Source organism: Pipistrellus kuhlii, unplaced genomic scaffold, assembly GCF_014108245.1.
Source record: "Pipistrellus kuhlii isolate mPipKuh1 unplaced genomic scaffold, mPipKuh1.p scaffold_m20_p_5, whole genome shotgun sequence".
Taxonomy (NCBI): domain Eukaryota; kingdom Metazoa; phylum Chordata; class Mammalia; order Chiroptera; family Vespertilionidae; genus Pipistrellus; species Pipistrellus kuhlii.
This window is the reverse complement of record NW_023425551.1, coordinates 78170531-78189572: the sequence shown is the minus strand read 5'-3', so window position 1 is coordinate 78189572 and position 19042 is coordinate 78170531. Positions and strand designations below refer to the sequence as shown.

At 37.4% G+C, this 19042-nt stretch overlaps 1 protein-coding gene and 1 long non-coding RNA gene across 4 annotated transcripts in view; one reads left to right on the top strand and one right to left on the bottom strand.

Annotated features, from left to right (window-relative positions):
- LOC123651410 overlaps nt 1-1798 on the bottom strand; it is a 28515-nt gene extending 26717 nt beyond the window's left edge. The window contains exon 1 of the long non-coding RNA XR_006740102.1: nt 1757-1798. This is a non-coding gene — a long non-coding RNA (uncharacterized LOC123651410). The remainder of the gene's footprint in view (nt 1-1756) is intronic.
- Nucleotides 1-19042, top strand: part of ZFAND3 (zinc finger AN1-type containing 3) — a 246361-nt gene that overhangs the window by 100556 nt on the left and 126763 nt on the right. The gene's annotated exons all lie outside the window — the stretch shown is intronic.

The window sequence follows — 19042 nt, the reverse complement described above, 5'->3', positions numbered from 1 at the left end:
CTAACACTGGTGATTTTCCTGAGATCCTGCCCACCCAACTGGCAGGCCTGCCCAAGCCATTTCTAGTGGATTTTCCATACAAATGACTGATCTTGATTCATGCATGCCCATACCTCATGTTAAATCACCCCAGGCTCAGCACTAGCAGCTGCTGGCCTTGATTCACAGTTTGGCTTCTCCTGGGCACCTCTAAGCCCAGCACAAGTAGCAGCCATCTGCAGAATGCTCTCTAGGTTGTGCCAGGTAGCTCCCAGGCAGGGCATAGGCATTGGCTGATCTTGTACTTCTGGGAGGCCTCAGAGCCAGAGTATTCAGTGTACAGCTTCAGACCACATCCTACCACCTCAATTCCTTGAGTTACACGCTCAAGGAATAGACTTGTTGGGCATCAAATACCCACTGAAGCAAATCCTGCTCAGTAGCTCCTCACTATGGTTACACCCAGTCCTCACAGCCAGTCAGCCTGTGGGGGTAGGTGGGGGGAATTTCCTCTCCGTTACATGCCAATAGCAATCAAGGCTCAAATACAACGTGACATTGCACATAGCCTACTACAGGAGTTAGGGGGGGCTGTGTACCTGCAGTGCCCAGCTCAGGTGACTGGGGAGGAGGGGCTACACCACTGGGCCTTAAAGGACACCTCTACATAAGGCCACTGTACCAAGATTGGGAGATGGGGCTTCATTACCTAATAGACAGAAATGAACACAGGGTAGCAACTAAAATGAAGAGACAAAGAACAGGCCCAAATGAAAAAATTGGAGAAATCCCCAGTAAAAAAACTGAATGATATGGAGGCAAGCAAATTACCAGATACATATTTCAAAATTGGTTATAAGGATGCTCAAAAAGTTAGAACCTCACAGCATATAAAAGGACATGGAAACTATAAAAAACAACAACAGTCAGAAGTGAGGAATAACACTAACTGAAATGAAGAATAAAGTACAGGCAATCAACAATAGATTAGATGAAGTAGAAAATCACATCAGCTATTTGGAATATAAGGAAGCAGAAACCACCCAATCAGATCAGCAAAAAGAAAAAAAGACTCCAAAAAATGAGGTTATATAAGGAGCCTCTTGGACAACTTCAAGAACCAACATTCACATCATTGGGGTGCTAGAAGGAGAAGAGAGAAAGAGCAAGAAATTGAAAACCTACTTGAAAAAATGGTGCAAAACTTTCCTAATCCAGTGAAGGAAATAGACATATAAGTTTAGGAATCCCAGAAAGTCCCAAACAAGTTAAACCCAAAGAGGTCCACAATAAGACACATCATACAAAGAGAGAATCTTAAAAGCAGCAAGAAAAAAGCAATTAGTTACTTACAAGGGAGCTCCCATAAACTGTCATTTGATTTCCCAGCAGAAACTTTGCAGACCAGTGGGACTGGCAAGAAACATTCAAAGGGATAAAAAGCAAGGACCTACAACAAAGATTATCCTACCCAGCAATGCTATCATTTAAAAATCAAAGGACTGATAAAGAACTTTCTGGACAAGAACAAACTAACGGACTTCACCACCACTAAACCAGTAAAATATGAAACATTAAAGGTTCTTTAAGAAGAAGGAAAAAAGTCCTGGCTGGTGTGGTTCAGTGGTTAGTGTGTCAGTGGGTTCAATTCCCAGTCAAGGGCGTATACCTGGATTGAAGGTTTGATCCCTGTACCGGTCAGGACACATGGGAGAGGCAACCAATGGATGTGTCTCTCTCTTCCCTTCTCCCTCCCTCCCTTCCACTTTCTCTAAACATCAATTGAAAAATATCCTGGAGTGAGGATTAACAACAAAAAAGATGAAAAATATGAATAATAAATGGCCAAAGAAAAGAGTGAAATCTGTAGTCTTTTAAAGCATGCAAGGTATTTCAGCCCCTGTAATAAACTTCCTTATTTCAGTTAAAAATTAAAATCTTATCATTTGAGACAGCATGGATGGACCTAGAGGATATTATGCTAATACCATATGATTTTATGTGTGAAAATTAAAGAACAAATAAAACAAACATACTCATAATATTGAGCCCTGGTTGGCAAACTGCGGCTTGCAAGCCACATACGGCTCTTTGGCCCCTTGAGTGTAGCTCTTCCACAAAATACCACTGGTTTAGTGGTGGGTGAAGTCCTTTAGCTTTTTCTTTGGCCCCTTGAGTGTGGCTCTTCCACAAAATGGTCTGGTTGAGTCTATTTTGAAGAAGTGGCATTAGAAGAATAAATTTAAAAAATTTGGTTCTCAAAAGAAATTTCAATCGTTGTACTGTTGATATTTGGCTCTGTTGATTAATGAGTTTGCCGACCACTGGCATAGAGAACAGACTAATGGTTGGCATAAGAGAGGGGTGTTGGGGGTGAAGGGGATGAGAATTGTAGATTGGTTACAAAATGGTCATGGGGATGTAAAGTACAGCCTAGCAGTCCTGGCCGGTGGTGTAGTTCAGTTGGTTGAATGTCATCCCATGCACCTAGAGGTCACAGGTTTGATTTCCGGTCCGGGCACATGCCTGGATTGTGGGTTTGATCCCCAGTAGTCAACCAGTAGATGCTTCTCTCTCATCAGAGTTCCTCTCCCTCTCCCTTCCCTTCTCTAAAATCAATAAAAACATTAAAACAGAACAAAACAACAAAAAAAAAACAACCCAAAACACAGCATAGGAAATTTAGTCAATAATGTTGTAATAACTATGTATGGTTTCTGTTGTGTATTGGGGGGGGAGACACAACTTTGTAAAGTATATGTTTGTCTAACCACACTGTGCTGTACACCTGAGACTAATACAAAGTAATACTGACCGTAAACTTTAATTCAAAAAATTATTATTTTTTCATAAAAACAGTAAAAAAATACTTTGGGGTGCTAGAAGGAGAAGAGAGAAAGAGCAAGAAATTGAAAACCTACTTGAAAAAACCTACAGTTGATTACAGTTGACTATATATTGCCCCTTTAGATCGGCAGGCATTCTTGTGTTGGCCACAGTTCACCGCTCCTTGTTTTGCCTAGCCCACTTAGATATTGTAGTTTGTAACCCGTGCCCTTAAGTGACCTAGCTGTGATGAGATTCTACTGCCTAAGGGAGACTGTAAACAGATTTGGGAGTGGTGGCAGTGGTTTACTGTGGTAAGCTGCTACCAGAACCACCTGCACATAAGAAATACCATTCTTGGGAAGTGAAGAAGTATCGATAGTTCCATACTCAACATGTTATTAAGAAGCCTAAGTTTTTTTTTTCGTTTTTTTTTTTTTCTTAACTATGTCCATGAAAAGAATTTTTTAGGTTGTTTGCTAAATGTTCCAGACATTGGGAATATAAAGATGATTATCATATGATCTCATTCAGATAGCCTGTGATTTACCAATTTTAAAACTTCTGAATGTAGGTCAGTGAGTTAGCTCAGACCCAGTATTCAAGAATGTTTAGATTGGAGTGGGGTTTTATTTTGAATCAGATTATGGTACCCACCGACATAGCTTGAAATTTAACTCCAGTTCTGGGAGAGATTCAGAACAAAGGAGAGGGGTTTAAGTCTGTGCCCAGCATGAGAGATTCAAAGCATGAGAAATCCCATTCCTTAATAAGAAGAGTCAGAGCTTATAGGTGATGATGTTTAGAGGCATTAGTTTCTAGATTTAAAAAAAATGGTTTAGAGTTTTGAATTTGCTCTCAAAATTTTCCAGGGTAATATCTTATGTTCACTTAATCGGTCATTCTATTACTAAAAAGTTTACAATCAAATGGAAAGTTAGTAGAAAAAAACATGATTTTTCTTTTTAGATATTTAAAATATGGTCCTCTAATGTATTCTGAGAAAAATGAGAATAGCTATTACTCATGTGTGGTATTGGGACTGTAAACCTAAATCTGTAAAACCTAAAAAAATCAAAAGTATTCTCAAAGTAGTAATTGTCTGCTTTCAAAGAGTATTTCAAAGTTACCTGCTGAATTTTTGTAAATTCTAAACACTACTGTATAAAAATCCCTATGAACACTGTTGTCTTGATAAAGAACTTCTGAAACCATTTGCTTACTCTTTGTTTAATCAAGATTAAAAGGAGAGGAAAGAAGCAAGAGACACTCACTGGAAACTAGTGTGGATCTAATGACTCTAGGTTATGATTTGCTTAGTTCTCAACTGCTTTCTCTTTAAAAGGAAGTACCACAAGTTTACCTGCTATCTAAAAGTAGAGCATTCCTATGAAACTTTGTAAGTTATAATGGTGTAAAAGCAAAGAAACTATTACAATTAATTTTTATGGAAAAAATTTGGAATATTTCCAGATGCAAAAAATAACCTACCAAATCATGCCAGATAATACACAAAACCTAAAATAACATTAAATATAGTAAAAGCAGGAATTGTATGGTAAATACGCAGCCTGTGTAAAGTAGTAGTAATATATGTATAGTGTATGTAATGTATATTTCACTTATTAAAAAGACTGATTTCCTTGTAAGTGTAAAATAATGTAACACCACACTTTTGTATACCCATCAATACAATACTCAAGCGATAGACTTGTCTATTTTATCCATTACTGGATGCCCACTAGAAGAGATTATTTTGCTACTGGCAGAACCAAAAGTAACTTCCACAGCTTTTAAGATTAGTATGAATGGTGGGTGCAGGCAAGTTCAATGTACCCAGATATACATGCTTTGTTTTATTCGCTATGATCAAAAAGTGGGAGATACTTATATTACTGTTGGACATGCCTTCAAAATAAAAGATATCATTAAAATAATGTATTTTTATGGATTTAGTATTTTTCTGAGAAAAGTTCTGTGTTTCTAAAGCAAGCCTAGAACTGTTTTAATTACTTGCACATTCTTGCCCTTAGCGTGTTTTGAAAGTTGCTGATTGTTAAAGTCACTGGAGTTGGGAGAAAACATTATATGTTAGATTTTTTTGGTAAACATTTTTAATGCTGCATTAGAAATACAATATTAATTTTGCCAGCAGGTTGAAAAAATGAAGCAAAGTTCTATAGCAATATTATCTTTGCCCTCACACAGCTGCATTATTACCCCATTGGGCTGTGTGATTATTCTTTTTTTCCCTGATAATCGTAGAAGCACAGAGGATTCTTTCTATATCACTGGGTATGAACTTTAAAGCTGCTTTCCCAGTAAGCTGTGTAAATATGTGGTCTCAATATGTATCTCCAATTTGACCTTTATACTTTCTATTCCTGCCAGACTTTGTTCTTGCTGTGGTGTCTTGCTACATCTGTTGCAAACTCTTTTTCATTCCCCAACTCTTAGCCAGAAATGTTACTGTTATGAAATTTGTTTATTTTTCCCCATTCCTGATTTTTTGCATTATTTTCCTCCATGTAATTCAAGCTGTTCACATTCTCTAAGTACAGTTTCTAACTATAAGCTTACTGGCATTTTGTTTTGTTTTGCAAACTTCAAATATACTACTTCTAAATGCTTTTCTTAACTCCATTTGTCCTTTGAAGGTAGTCCACACTGTGAGATAAAATAAATATTTGATTTGTTATTTCTTTTAACAGTTCCTCTATTATTCTTGCTCACTTAAGGATGTGGTCGTTACTTAGATTGGTAGCTCTTTCCTCTTCTCCCTTTCTCCAATATTTACTGAATATGCTGTAGGTCAGAGACTTTTAGGCTCCAGAAATAAGAGCAATGTGAACCTTGCCTTCCTTTTAAGTGTCTAGGTTTTTATTCATTCCACAAATATTTAACTGAATACCTATCTAATGTACACTAGTCACTCTCCTACCACTAGGAATATAGTAGAAAATGAAACTGGCAGATGAAACTTCATTTTTCTTATATTCTTGCAGGAGGAGAGATAAATATTATATAAATATGTAATGTGTCAGAAGGTGATGAGTGTTATGGAATAAAAAGAGGATAAGAGGGTGCTAGGGAAGGGGTGTATAAACCTGCAGCCTCTTTATGTAGGGGAGGTTGGTTAATAGGTAAAGACCAAGCCATGTGGCATCTGGGAGAAACACTGTCCAGGCAGAGGTGACAAGTGTAAAGGTCCCGAGGCTAGAGAGTATTTAAGATGTGTTTCAGAAACAGCAAAGACACTGCTATTAGCTGGTGCAGAGAAAAAGACAAAGAGATGGAGTCAATAGTATTATAACAGAAGCTTCATAGCCACATGTGGCCAATAATAACAATTTCGATGTTATCAGTATAGCCAATACTCTTCTTCCCCCTGCCTTTTTGGCTACTTCCATTATGTCTAGCCTTGCTTCAGGTGCTGATTCTTGGTTTAATTAATTATAGACGTGGAAGTAAAGCTTGTTTTCTTTGATGCAGAAAGAATGACTATGGGCATAGCAGGATCCTAGAGCTGGATATATCGGTAGGCCTTTTTGTCTTTTAAGAGATTAGTCAGGAACAATAATGTGTTGTTTTCCTCAGAGTCAATTTCCACCCAGGATATTGTGCCACATTAGAACCCAATGTTCTGTGAAAGGTCTCTTATAAATTCTGCAGGTTTGAATATTTTTCACTGGAAAAGTGGCTCTGGAAACCTCTAGAGATGTTAAGGAATAGCCCTGATTCTTAAAAGCATGTATCATCATTGTTTTCTAGAACTTAGCTTCTTGATTCATGAGAGAGGCGTTTCCCTTCCATGTCTGTGGAGGGTTTCTTTTGTGAAAGAGGATTCCCTTAGGACTTGTGGTTAGTTTTTGATAGAGAAAATACACTTCTTCAAACACCCACTGTACCTTGCAAGGTTTTTGCTAGGATTTTTTAGTGTACTAGTATAATCGGTATATACTGATTATTGCAATGTTGTGATCTTGATTAGGGAAAATTTCTTCACATGCTCCTGTTTTATTAAATAGTAGCAAATCTTAAAGGCATGTAGTGTACTTGTATTCTGTAAGTATTCATTTAACAAATATTTGAGTATCCACCATATGCCTGGCACAGTTTTGAAATTCTCTGCAGGTCCTCTTTAGAGTTTCATATTTTTCAAAGGTGGTTCTCAATCTTTTTAGCTTTAACATATTGTAAGCAACATAATGAAATCCTAATAGAAAAAAGATTTGTGGTCATTAAACTTTCTATATACATTCAGCATTCTTTCACACTTAACCCATTTGAAGGTAAACAAATGAAATGTTAAGATTTTTTTTTTGTTTGCCTCTGGTGATAAATCATGTTTGATAAAAACACTTAAATTTATAAATAGGCAATATGATTTGCATTTTTTGAAAATATTTTACTATTCTTGCTGACTGGCTTTCTTTAAGTTGGTTGGGGCTTTTCTTTTACGTAATAAGGTTTGGGAGCTGCGTTGTTTCTTAGACTAGGCTTTTAAATTCACTCACCCTTGAAGGGCTCTCTTCTGAATTTGTTTTTCTAGGCAGCATTTCCTGTGCTTAGAAAAAGAAAGAGTTTAATGTTTGTGCTGCCCATCAGGCATCAGTATTTGTCACCTTTTGCTGCTAAGAGAAATGTAATGGTGATTTGGGTGGGGCTATAAGCAAAGGACAGTACCTCAAGTGAATAAAATCATGAGTCTGCACACTCATTCTTCCTCTTCCCCAACTTTCTTGTTTAAAAATGTTAAAACCTACTGAAAAATTAAGACTAGAACTTAATATGTGTATACCCTTCATTAGACTGACCAAGTTATTAGTATTTTGTAATATTTGCTTTTCTTCTCTAATTCTTTGCTGCCTTCTGCTGCAGGTTGCAAACATCCTGACACTCCAACCCCAAATTATTCAGCATGCCCTTCGTAAGAATAAGGATATATATTTTTTATGTTCTCACAATATCATTATCGAATAAGAAAAATATTAACAATTTTATAACAATTAATACACAGTTCCTTATTCAGATTTTCCTAATTGTTCCCAGAATGTTTTTTTTTAAATAGCTGGGATTTTTTTAGTTTTGTTTTTAATCCAGGATTCAATCATGGTTCAAATATTTTGAGTATCTTTATTTTATTTTAACCTACAATGGTTTTTCTGCCTTTTTTATTTATTTTTTGTTTTTCTTGACTTTTTTGAAGATTCTAAGCCTTGGTCAAAATCTATTTTTATGCAGTGTCCAACATTCCAGATTTATCTTCTATCTTTGAAACTTTGTAGCCTTGAGTGGAGGCCTAGGCCAGCAAGGAAAGCCTGGCTTTCCTCCATTGCTGGGTAAACACAAGCCTCCCTCCTGCTCTCTGTGGCTGTAGTCATCTTGGTTGGGTTTATTTGCATATCTGCTCCTGATTGTCTGGTGGGCATGGCTTGTGGGTATAGCGGAGTGATGGTTAATTTGCATATTACTCTTTTATTAGCTAGGACTAAGGAAATATGAATAAAGTGTGGGCTTAGGGTATCAATATTTTCCGGCATATAAGACGACTTTTGAAACAAAACAAACAAACAAAAACAAACAAAACAAAACAAAAAAAAGCCTGCTCAGATTGCCCAGAGTCAGAGAGGCGGCCTATTATAATAAAAAAAGGACTGTTGTTGCCTCGGAAGTGGGGGTAGTCTTATACAGCGAATATAGGCCTAAACCTATGTTTTTGTGTTTTTTTTTTTAATATATTTTATTGATTTTTTTTTTTACAGAGAGGAGGAGAGAGGGATAGAGAGCTAGAAACATCGATGAGAGAGAAACATCGACCAGCTGCCTTTTGCACACCCCCTACCGGGGATGTGCCCGCAACCAACGTACATGCCCTTGACCGGAATCGAACCCGGGACCTTTTAGTCCGCAGACCGACGCTCTACCACTGAGCCAAACCGGCCTCGGCAAAACCTATGTTTTAATTGTAAAATTAGGGGGTCGTCTTATACGCCCAGTCGTCTTATACACCGGAAAATATGGTAAATACTAGAGGTCTGGTGCATGAAATTTGTGTGGGGGTGGGGGTGTCCCTTAGCCTAGCCTGCACCCTCTCCAATCTGGGACATCCTTCTCACAATCTGGAACTGCTGATTCCTAACTGCTGACTCCTAACTGCTCAACTGATTGCCCCTAGTCACCTCTGCCTGCCAGCCTGGTTGACCCCAGCTGTCCTCCCTCCCAACTGGCCGGGCCACTCCTCACTAACTCCCCACCCCACACTGGCCTGGTCAACCCCACCTTCCCCCCTTGCCAGTCTGGTTTCCCCTCACTGCTCCCCCTGCCAGCCTGGTCACCCCACGCAGCTTGCTGCTGTTCAGTCCTTTGGTCGTCCCTCACTAAACCCCTGTTCAGTCATTTGATTGTCCCTCACTAACTCCCCTGGTGGCCTTGTCACCCCAGGCAGCTGGCTGTTCAGTCGTTACTGTGTGGGTGTCCTGACCAATTTGCATATTACTCTTTTATTAGTATAGATAACATATTAGTATAAGTAAGATATTGATGATAGAGGTATGGTTACCTAGGAACACCCTATACCATCTTAGCACCCTTTCTGTAAATCTAAAACTAAAATTAAAAATTTTTTAAAAGAAAAATATTTCTTAGTGGCACACAGCTAGAAAGAGTCGCTTGTACTATTATTGATGAAATAAAAATTTTTTTTTAATAAAAGCAAATTCAGATAAATCAAAAAGCTTCCTGTGATGATCCTAGAGGTTCCAATGTAGAACTGGGTTGGTTCTCATATTTATCACTTCTAAGTCCCAAATCAGCTTCTGTTAATTAATTATAAACTTTTTCATCTAATTCTGAAATTGAGAAATAGAAACTGGTGTTCTTATGCCTTCCAAAAATGTTTTTTTTAATTAAATATATTTTATTGATTTATCACAGGAAGAGAGAGGGATAGAGAGCTAGAAACATCGATGAGAGAGAATCATAGATCAGCTGCCTCCTGCACACCCCCTACTGGGGATGTGCCCGCAACCAAGGTACATGCCCTTTGACCGAAATCGAGCCCTGGACCCTCCAGTCCACAGGCTGATGCTCCATCCACTGAACCAAACCGGTTTGGCCCAAAAATTATGAACAAGTAAAAAGTCCAGAGATTCTGACTTTGTAATAAGTGCTTTACCTCCTCCTTTTTGAAATACATATTTATTAGTAGATGTTTTCATAATGAAAAAATTGTAGATACTGAATCTTCTCTGATGCATTGGATAAAAGTTCTAATTACACTCAAAGAAAAACACGTTGAAGATGTAGGGTAATTTAGAAATGTAAGAACACCTATGTATCCTTTTGAAAGAGAGAATTTTTAATTTCCAAAATAAACTATGTAAATAATTCTGACTCATCTATATTTATTCTTGATAGCATCAACTTCCAAATTGAATAATATCCTTCATCTCCTAAAACAAAATTCAGTTATTTCTGAAACCGGTTCACTGTTTCCCACTTCACGAGTCCTTTTCTATTGGTGTCCAACCTGCTGGAAGATAACAGTGTGACCCTGAAACTATAGTTAGGTGTGAGAACTAAACGTATCTTACAAGATAGTATGTTCTGTTATAAATGATCTTCTTCATGGAGTTCTTCCCTGCTCAGTTTACTTTATATTCCTGGGATCTTTCCACAAAGCAGAGCAACATAAACTATATTGGAATCTTATCTTTTAGCCGGCTTTTGGCCAGAGGTTCAGAGCTCTCAATTTTAGAGATTGCAGCATTACTTTTTATGCTATAAAATTACAGGCTTGATATTAGCACTTGTTCTTTTTTAGCCATTGATTTTTTCCCCCAGAGCCATAGATAAATACCTTAAATTTGTAAAATGTAATTGGTGTAGTGAGATGTCTGAGTTACCTAGTTTTGGATTTTTTGAAAGCGTGAATAAACATGGATTTGTACATTTCCATAGCTCCCAACAAACTGTTGAGAAGGTCAGAGACATAAAAGTAAAGGTAACTTCTCTGTCCATGGGAATCAAAACTAATTGCACACAAAAGAAAAGAGCTTTGGCTGTTGGCCTGAGTTCTTCTCAACCCTTTTGTTTTAGTCTAAATATTGATACAAGTGAATACAGAGTTTAACAATTATGTGCTATCTTTATGCTTGATTCTCTGGTTATTGTTTGTTTTCTTTTTCTCATTATTTGAAATGTAGATAAGAATAGTTCCCAAACTTACTCAAATTTTAGGGCTCAAGACCTACTAGCTTTGAATCTTCAGTTTAAATTTTATTTAAAGCTAAAGTTGTACTGAGCTGCTAACATTTCTTTTTCCATTGAAGTCATTGGCATATTGAAATGAAAACAAGACTGACTCAAAGATCAAATTGCTCAACGATTAAAAGGAAGTAGCTTGGTTATATTTGATTAATTAATTTGGTTTTAATAGCCTTGAAGGTGAAATGCCGAAATATCTGATCCAGTGGCTAGCAGCTAATAGATAGGTATTCAGTAAAAAGTACCCTTCTTTTTTGACCATTCGCCAGATAAGGAACAGTTGAGCTATTTATCATACTTATTATCTTACTAGATGGATATATGTCTTCGCCAGTGAAAATATAATCCTCTGATATATATTCCTTTCCTTTCCCCTTTCCTTCTTCTCTCTGTTGCCCTGTTTTTCATTTGTTGGGATTGCTTTATGACAGCAGTATCTTGATAATGACAATGTACTATTATTGTAAATGCAAAAAACTTTTGTAAAGAAGAGGTTCATTTAGATTCAAGTGAGCAGTACAAAATACAACATTTTTCATTTGTACTTTTGAAACTATAATTCTAAATTTTGAATATTTGAATGTGCAGCACATAAATTTAATCCTTCAAACTTGACTTTTTAGCCTGATACCGTGATGCTATTGTAGAATAGAAATAGGTTGGGAAAAATGAGATCTAGAGATAATTTTCAACTTTTATTTTTAACCACTTAAAGTTAATAAAACTCATTTCTTCCATGAAATGTTTAGCTGTAGTGGTAAAGATATACTAGATTGAGAAAATAACATGGCAATTCTTTTGAGAGACTCAGTTGTTAATCAGCCAACAGCTTACCAAAGTCTATAAAATACAGATCTTGAACCAGAAAATTATTATGATCCCTTTTTAGCTATGAAAGTTGGTAATTTTCTTGGCATCACAAATTAGAGAAATATAATGTGGATAGTGAAATGCTCAATCAGTAACAAAAGGATATGGACAGTCTTCAACAAGATAATCAGCTTCTGAAAGAGCAGTGGCTTTGAAGTTTTTATATGAGGAAGATAGAAAATGTGAGTCTGCCCAGCAGATTTGCAGAGAATCTTTGATAAATTTCTTTAGTGCCATTTCAAACCCCAGGAGCTCCACATAGATAGTTTTATTTTGGGCTCTGTTGTGGACATATTCTGTATATATACTCTCACTAGCTAGATCTGTCTAAGCATTTTTTTTTAAAAGAGTGCTGAAGTCTTAAAGATGAGGTTTAATATCTTTACCAAGAGATGTCAGACACTGACAGATGGTTTCTAAGGATAATTCCTTACAATCAAACCTTAATTTCTTTATAGTGTCAGTATATAAAATGAGTATAGATATATATATTATTACATTTTCAATAAGAACTAACAGTTGATTGCCAAAAATATACTTTTAATAGTACCCAACTTTTTTAGATCAGAATCATGTAATGTAATAGAAGGAGTTCTTAAAATTTACAAGTCTCTATCTTCTCTGTTTTGGGTTTTTGGGAAAATCATTTAACCACTCTGAAAGACAGTTTACTTTTTTCTGTAGAATGATAATATTACTACCTATTCTATTCGTATTATAGAATTTTTGTGAGAATAAAGTAATACGTATATTGAAAGTATTTTGAAAATATTTTAGGAGTTACCAATCAAGTGAATTTAAGAATTCATACCCATGGTACTGTCACAAGCCCATTGATTGGGAACAGGGGTCAGGGGAAGGGGATCCAGTAGTTTAAAAGTATTTACTCTGAGCGGCCAGAATATTATGATTTCTGAATGCATAATAATCTGGCCACTCAGTGTATATCCTATATAATAAAAGGCTACTATGCAAAATGTCTCCTCGATCAGGAGTTTGACCAGCAGGCAGGCTGGCCAACCGCCTATGTTCCCTCCCCCTGGCCAGGCTGGCTGAACCCCACCCATGCACGAATTTATGCACCAGGCCTCTAATATATATACTAAGTGGCCAGATTATTATGTGTTTAAAGATCATAATAATCTGGCCACTCAGTGTATTTTATGTTAGAATTAATGAAACTAAAATTTGTCTCTCATAGCTAGCAAATTGCAGGTCTAGGTCCATGACTCCTGTCCCTGCACTGTCAGTCCAGTTGCTCTTTATTTTTTTTATTATTTATTTATTTATTTATTTATTTATTTATTTATTTATTTTAATTACAGAGAGGAAGGAAGAGGAAGAGAGAGATAGAAACATCCATGATGAGAGAGAATCATGGATTGGCTGCCTCCTGCAAGTCCTCCACTGGGGATAGAACCCACAACACAGGCATGTGCTCTTTATCAGAATCGAACCTGGGACCTTTCAGTTTGCAAACTGATGCTCTATCCACCGAACTAAACCAGCTAGGGCCAGTTACTCTTTTTCTACATGCCATATTGATTCTGTTCTTTCCCTTTAGACTAAAAATTAGGTGGAAGTTTAAGGCCATTTTAGGGTTATTTATAGTCTCTAGGAAGAATTGTACACTTTTTTACTTTATTCTAAATAAATGATCATGTATATTTTCAGCATATGTCATGGAATTATTCATTGTAAGAAGTAGAAGACAATGGTGACAGAGCTATCTTTCTCAGAACACCATTGAAATCAGAGTATTTTTTTTCTTTGCCAGTTATAACAAATAACTTTCAATTTATACAATGTTATGCAAGAATATGAACATATTACATCATATAGTCATTTTTTTATAATGATGGATTAGATGGATTTTTAAAAAATCTTTTTAATTATTATACATTTATTATATTCTGCATAGTTAATGTGTGACTTGTCAAGAAGAGGTTATTATGGCTGAAAGGCTTAACTTGATCAGGTTTCTAGAGCAGGATAGAATTAAAAATATTGTGATTTTATAGTTTTTTGTTATGTTTGAGGTAAAGTATAGACCACTTGGCTATCACCAATCTGTACTAAACCGAAGGCACAATTCAGGGGACATGAGCACATGCATGGACATTTGGCAGATTGATTAAACCCAGAATGGTGGTTCTTTGCAGTCTCCTTAAAAAGTTATTAATCAGGTAATCACCTATCATGGAACTAGAAGAGTCTTCGCATTGGGTACTAAATGCATTCAAATGAAGGCAGGAGCCAGCTAGCTTCAGCCAGCTAGCTGCATGATGTAGCTCTGAGGCGCTCATTGCAGATGTGTAATATGGGTTACTTTTGCTTTGGTTTTATGTAGTAAGAGCGCCAACATGCATTATGTTTCAGAGAAAGGTCATCACCTTCCTATTATGACACATTAGTATACAGTTTATATATATAATCTTTTGTGGGTGAAAGAGTTGGAGGAGAAAATGAGTTTACTGGACCTCAGCTAATGTTTACTAGAAAATATTTGTGTGTGTCTACATTTAATGCAATAGAATGTGGTATAGTGAAAAGTTTCACACTAATTTTATTTCACACTTATCAATTCTGATTGTACTTTTCTTTAACCATCACCTGAGGATATGGGTTTATTTATTTATTTATTCATTCATTCATTTATTTATTTATTTTATGGATTTTAAATAGAGAGGAAGAGGGAGGGAAGGAGGAAGGAAGGGAGAGATAGAGACAGAGAGACAGAGAAAAGAAACATCCATCCATGTGAGAGAGAAACATCAATTAGTTGCTTCCTGTACACTGAGGATTGAACCCAAAACCTAGGTATGTGCTCTGACTAGGAAATTGAACCCACACCCTTTTTGGTGTATGGGACAATTCTCCCACAAACTAAGTCACCAAGCCAGGGCTCTAATTGTTTTTATTTTATTTTATCTTCTTATTTATTTTATACAGGACATGTGAAATTTGCCTAATTAGGAGGCTGTATTTTTAAATTAAATACTAATTAAGCTTTTTTAAGGAACTCTGATGTTCTGAGTGCTTTGTCCTCATTCAGTGTTGTCAATGCAAAATAACCTAACACCCAGCTAATACATAGCTTCTTTCTGTTATGAATAACACAGGGTACAAAACTCACCCATATACTTCTCTTGGCAGAAAATAAAACTTATGCATAACCTGACATGTACTCAGCCTACAGAGCAGAGTATGATATTTTTTGACGGATGGTTTTGTCATCTCTGGATTGTTAGAGAGGAGGGAGGAACAAGAGGTGTAGATTCCCTGAAATAATAGGCTGTCAGAGTTCCAGGGACCTGAGGAGTTGCCTTACCCAGTGTGCCTAAAAATCTTAACATTGCTCTCCCCCCAAATCCAGACTCACGTGAGGTCGACAGCACAGTTCCATTAGTAAATAATATCCTAACCTGAGGATTGGAGGGGAAGATTTAAAAACGTGGCTGGGATTACAATTGCTCTTGCATTTACACACACGCACGCGCGCGCACACACACACACACACACACACAATCTTTATTGAGAGTTTAATAAATAATACTTCTTTTCATATCAGAGAAGGGAAAGAGGTATGGAAAAGTTATTTGAATTTGGTGGTCTTTTGATTTTAGATCACATTAGGTTGTTTAAAGAAATAAAAAGGATCCCTAGCCGGTTTGGCTCAGTGGATAAAGAATTGGCCTTTGGACCGAAGGGTGCCCAGTTGGATTCTGGTCACAGGCAAGCTCCTCCTTGATCCAGGCCCTGGTCGGGGCTCCTGCCAGGACAAACAGTGGATGTATTTCTTTTATGTCGATGTTTCGCTAGGTCAGGTGTCGGCAACCTGCAGCTCCAGAGCCGCATGCGGCTCTTTTTATTAAGTGAAAAAATCCTTTTTCTGCACGATCCAGTATATAGCATTAAGGTAGGAAACAATATATGCAGTGTTATATTTGTTTTAAATGTCGCAATGGTTTTGCGGCTCCCAGGTTTTTTTTTTTTCCTTCGAAAACAGGTCCAAGTGGCTCTTTATGTCTTAAAGCACAAGTGTCAAACACAAGGCCCGCGGGCCAAATCCGTCCCGCCAGGCCTTGCAATGTGGCCCGCACCGCGCTGTCATCACTGCACTCTGCTGCGTTTCCATCACAATGACAGTTTATGACTGTTCAGTAAACCATTCGGCCCGCGATTTAGGCTGGATTTTAGATTTTGGCCCCTTCTCTGATTGAGTTCGACACCCCTATCTTAAAGGTTGCCGACCCCTGCTCTATCTAGGTCTTTCCCTCTCTCTTCCACTCCCCCCCCCCCCCCCCCCCCAAAAAAAGGGAAAATATCCTCAGGTGAGGATTAACAAAAAAATAAAAAATTATAAGGAGAGAAGGGAAAGTGACGTACAGAGGATTGCCAATTTTTATTCAGTTGGACATTTAAAGAGAAAGTCACCAAGGTAGAGTTACAAATAGATTATAACAAATAATATGTAACAATGTAGAATATATTTTCCTTTTTGAAAAACTGACATCCTTTCTCTTCTCATTTAACTGTGAAAAATATTATCTCCCAGTTTATGGCCTAAGATTTAGGAGTTACCAATCAAGTGATATAATTAACTTGAACAATACTGTGACAGTTTAAAATAAAACATTATGATGTTAACCTATTGCAGCTTAGAGTTAAATCTTGTCCAATGATAAGCACTGCTACAGAATAATAATTTAGATAAATTTTGGTTCAACAACTAGAGAGGCTTATAGAAAACTTGAACACAACTGAGAAAGCAACCCAAATCAATTTCAGTAGGTGTTCACAAAGGTGGGTGATGTACATTGTCATATTGAATTATTGTATTCCCAAATGATAATTCCTCCGAGATTGTGGAATAGATACGTTAAAATCTTGAAGAACAATTTAGGGCAAGCTTGTCAAACTCAAAGGCTAACATGGGCCAAGTAAATAGGTTTAAGTTTATGTGGGCCACACAAAACCAAAAGCTTCCCTTTTCATAGAAGCGTAAGTTTATTTCAGTAGAGACGTGCTGAATACATAGGGCTGAAATAAATGAGCAATCGTTAACAAAATAATAGAACATTTTAATAAAAATTAATATTTTTTCTTGAACATTAACTTAGCAGACACTGAATAACTGCACAAATCAGTAAGTGTAACACAAATAAACCTATTTTTCTTGTTTTCGGAAAGCGAAGTATTTCCTGTTGCGCACACCAAACAAGTCATTTCAAGACTAATGATATGGCAATCGGTTGCTAAAATATTTGCTGCTAGTATTAGTGGAGAGAAATGGTGTGCCTGCACGTAAAGCGCGTAAGGGAAATGAATGCAACATGATTATAGTAATCAGCCATTAGCGAATGTTGAAGTTTGTTTTTAATATGTATAACTGGGTGTTATAAAAATTAAGTTATGAAATTTTTATTAAAATGTTTCTTACATACCATTATGTTGGCTGGGCTGCAAAAATATTCCTTATGGGCTGCATGTGGCCCAGAGGCAGTGAGTTTGACATGCTTGATTTAGGGCCTTGTTATTCCCAGTGTAATCCAGGGACTTGCTATGTTAGCAGTACATGGGAGCTGCTGGAAATGCAGGATCTCAGGCTCCTTTATCTGCTGAATCAGAACCTGCATTTTAACAGGATCTCCAGATAATTCACATGCTTAGCAAACTTGGATACTATGATTTATGGGACCTTTCTGAAAGCATGGGCTTCAAGTAGGTAATTTCCACATAATCTTCTCTAACTAACTAATGAGGATTATTAGAGAAGATAGGTTGTTAAAAATATTGTACCAAGACTAGCCTAAAAATGTAGCACAGAGAGACATTAAGACCAACGTTAATGATCTACCTAATAAAAGAGTAACTTGCTAATTGACCTTACCATCGCCATGCCCATAAGCCGAGGAGTGAGCATGCAAGTTAACCCAACAAAGATGGCCGGTTAATTTGCATATGCAGGAGCCCGGCGGCCAGGAACAGGGTGGGACACTTGCATTGTTGCCAGGATGTAGACTTTCACACCACCCCAGCTGCTCTGGGCCTCTGGGCAGCGAGGGACGGCCGAAAGGCGGCTCTGGGCCTGTGCGGAGAGGCTGCTCCGGTCAGAGCGAAGGCAGTGCCAGCAGCCAGAGGAATGAAGGCCCATTCTTGCACGAAACTTTATTCGTGCATGGGGCCACTAGTAACTTATAATTAGCTTATCAGTTTGATATAAATTGGTTTTTGTAAAGGAATTGGAAATATGTTTTTAAGGTTTATCTTTAAGGATTAGTTTTATATTTAGGAAATCATAGGTAAAATAGAAGAACATTTTTTTAAGCAGATAGAAATTTGTCTCAATTTTTGGACTACAGAGTAACAAGCAATGAAATCTTACAATGTTTGAAGTCCCACCTCTCACCCCTTCTCCAGGTAAGCCAGTATCAGAGCTCTGTTTACAGTAAACATTTTGAACTTGAGGTCTCTGATTTGTTTGGATATGTCTAGCAAGGGGAAATCCTCCCTCCTTCCCTGATTGTCCTCCCCATCTCCCCTTTTACCTCCCCACCCACACTTTATTCTCTCTTTTCTCTACATATACTTTCACTGCTAGTGTAAATTTATGCTTCTTAAAAACAGTACTAAGCTTCTTGAGGTCTTTGTCCAGCACTTACACAAAGACTATTGCTCATTTTTAAAAATTCAATTTTAGAAAAGGAGGGAGGGAGAGACATCGATTTGTTGTGCTACTTATTTATGCATTCATTGGTTGATTCTTGTATGTGCTTTGACCAGGGATAGAACTCACGGCCTTGGTGTATGGTGACGATGCTCTACCAATTGAGCTACTGGCCAAGGTTATTGCTCACTTTTAAAGGTCAGTTGAAGGGCAAAGGTTTAGATCTGCTGAAGGGAGTTAAGAATCAAAATGACGCCAGGACTGGTTTGGCTCAATGGATAGAGCGTCGGCTTGGGGACTGAAGGGTCCCAGGTTCGATTCCAGTCGAGGGCATGTACCTTGGTTGCGGGCATATCCCCCGGTAGGGGGTGTGCAGGAGGCGGCTGATCGATGACTCTCTCTCATCGATGTTTCTAACTCTCTATCCCT